Source organism: Chrysochloris asiatica, unplaced genomic scaffold, assembly GCF_000296735.1.
Source record: "Chrysochloris asiatica unplaced genomic scaffold, ChrAsi1.0 scaffold00025, whole genome shotgun sequence".
NCBI classification, from domain to species: domain Eukaryota; kingdom Metazoa; phylum Chordata; class Mammalia; order Afrosoricida; family Chrysochloridae; genus Chrysochloris; species Chrysochloris asiatica.
The window spans coordinates 14,283,457-14,285,742 of NW_006408543.1; positions in this window are offsets into that span (position 1 = coordinate 14,283,457).

Sequence of the window (2,286 nt, forward strand, 5' to 3'; positions counted from 1 at the left end):
GGAGTCAGGATTCCAGAAATGTCTGAGACGATGAGTTGGCAGGACTTGGAAATGGATCCGAGGGGGTCTCAGAGGCAGTGCCATAGAAGTGACAGGCTGTACTGGGGAGATACCCTGTTTGCATCTCTGGCCACCAGGGGACTGCTGACCCTTCCTCCTCCACTGAAAGCAGAGGCCCCTCCCCAGGCCCTCCTGTCTCAGGTTCAGAACCCCAGAACCACCTTCCACAAACCCACAACCTCTTGACCAATATAACCACAGACACGAGCTGTGTTCAGGGCGCTGTTCTCTGCCTCCCTGCTGGGTCTTTATTTGTGGTCTACAGTGTTCTGGAAAAGTTCCAGGGAGCCTGTGGGGAAGGCGGGGAGAGGCTGAACTGCTTCTTGTTGTTGTTAAGTGTCACTGTGTGAATTCTGACTCAGAGTGACCCTGCATATAGGGGTTCTGAGGAGCGGCTGGTGGATTTGAGGCACCCATCTTGTCACAGGCCCTAAATAACCACTGTACTAGTTACCTCAGATTGACATCTATGTGGATCTGTCCCTGCCTGGGCTCTCATCTCACTCTTAAAGGACCCGCCCAGGTGATGAAAGCACAGCTCCATTTTACAGACGAGAACATGAAGGGTGAAGTCAGTAACAGGCATCAGGGCTGGCACAAAATAAGTGCTGGGCTCCTCATTTAAAAATGAAGAATTTCAAGATGGCAGTGGTGGAACATTGAACCAAGCACAGGGCATAGGCCTCCCTGGGATTTGAACCTGAGTCTAGGGAGGCTGAAGCTCTGGTATTTTGCTCTATCCCACTTCGTCCTAGGAGTCCTGGTATAGCACTGTAGGTTAAGCACTCGACCCCAAGGTCCATTTGAACTGAAAGGTTGGCAGTTCAAACTCACCAGCCACTCCCTGGAAACCCTATTCAGAGTCCTGGTGTGGCACTGTGGGTTAAAACTGAACTGCAAGTTTGATTTGAACCACAAGGTCGCTGGTTCAAGCTCACCAGTCACTCCTTGGAAACCCTGTACAGGTTGCTATGAGTCGGAACCGACTCCACAGCACACAACCACCACCACCATGAGTCAGAACCCACTAGACAGCATTTAACAACAACAACCCCCTCCTAAACCCACTGAACTGCCTCAGAGTCCTCTTCACTGGGCTGTTCTTCCTCTCTATCCTGCCTCCCACTTCACCCTCACTCTGATAATTTTGCATCCCGTCTTGCCTTGCTTGCGGTAGAATCACAGGTATATGTTGGGGCAAGAAGGAACTTTAGAAAGGAGAAAATTGGAACCCAGAGAGATTCAGGGGCTGACAAGGTACACAGCTGGCGAGGGATCAGGGCCTCGATCGCCTGGGCCCTGGGCCACAGAAACTCAACACAAGTCTGTCTTCCCAGAGGCAGGGAAACCTGGGGAGCCTCTCTCAAGGGCAGAGCTGCAATTAGATGCAACAGAACCTTTTCTCCAAGCAGTAATAAGGACACAGAGGCTTGGGACTGTCCCTAGGGCTTCAGCTTCTGGATAAGACAAAGAGTGTCAGACCAGGCCTCCTGCTCGGAATTCCCAGCCCCGCCTGCTGTGCAACTTCCAAGGACAGGTCCATTTCTTTCCCTGCCCGAGGTGAGGCTGTGGCTGTGGGCTCAGGCAGCACCATGACTGTGTGACCTGAGGAAACATGCATAACCTCTCTGAGCCTCAGTTCCTGAAAGATAACCAAATCCAAACCCCACTGCCACTGAGTTGATTCTGACCTCATAATGAATATTGTTGTAGTTGTTAAGTGCTGTCTAGTCAGTTCTGCCCCATAATGACCCTATATAGGGTTTCCAAGATGCTTGAACCGCCGACCTTGTGATTCAAACTGACTTTGCACAGTAAAACTGAGTAAGCACTGGTAAGTCACACCAGGACTCTGTAAAACTGCTTCGTAGTGTTTCCAAGACTGTAAATATTTATGAGAGCAGACAGCCTCATCTTCCTCCTATGGAGTGACTGGTGGTTTTCAAGCAGGTCAAACCGACTTTATGGCAAGTGTTGATCCTACAGTACCACACTAGGACTCCTTTCCATCAGTAGCCGACTGCGTAGTCATTTGTGCCATCCAGAGATTGAAGTGGGAATCATGACAACACCTAGGATGAAATGAGCTAAATCACGTAAAACACTTGGCATTACCCCATTTTTGTCATAATATTTTGGGGTGGGCGTATAAAAGAACAGAAGAAAATCTAGACAGATGTGACTGGACAGTTCTGGCCTTATCTTAGGGCAGGGATCAGAGGGCAC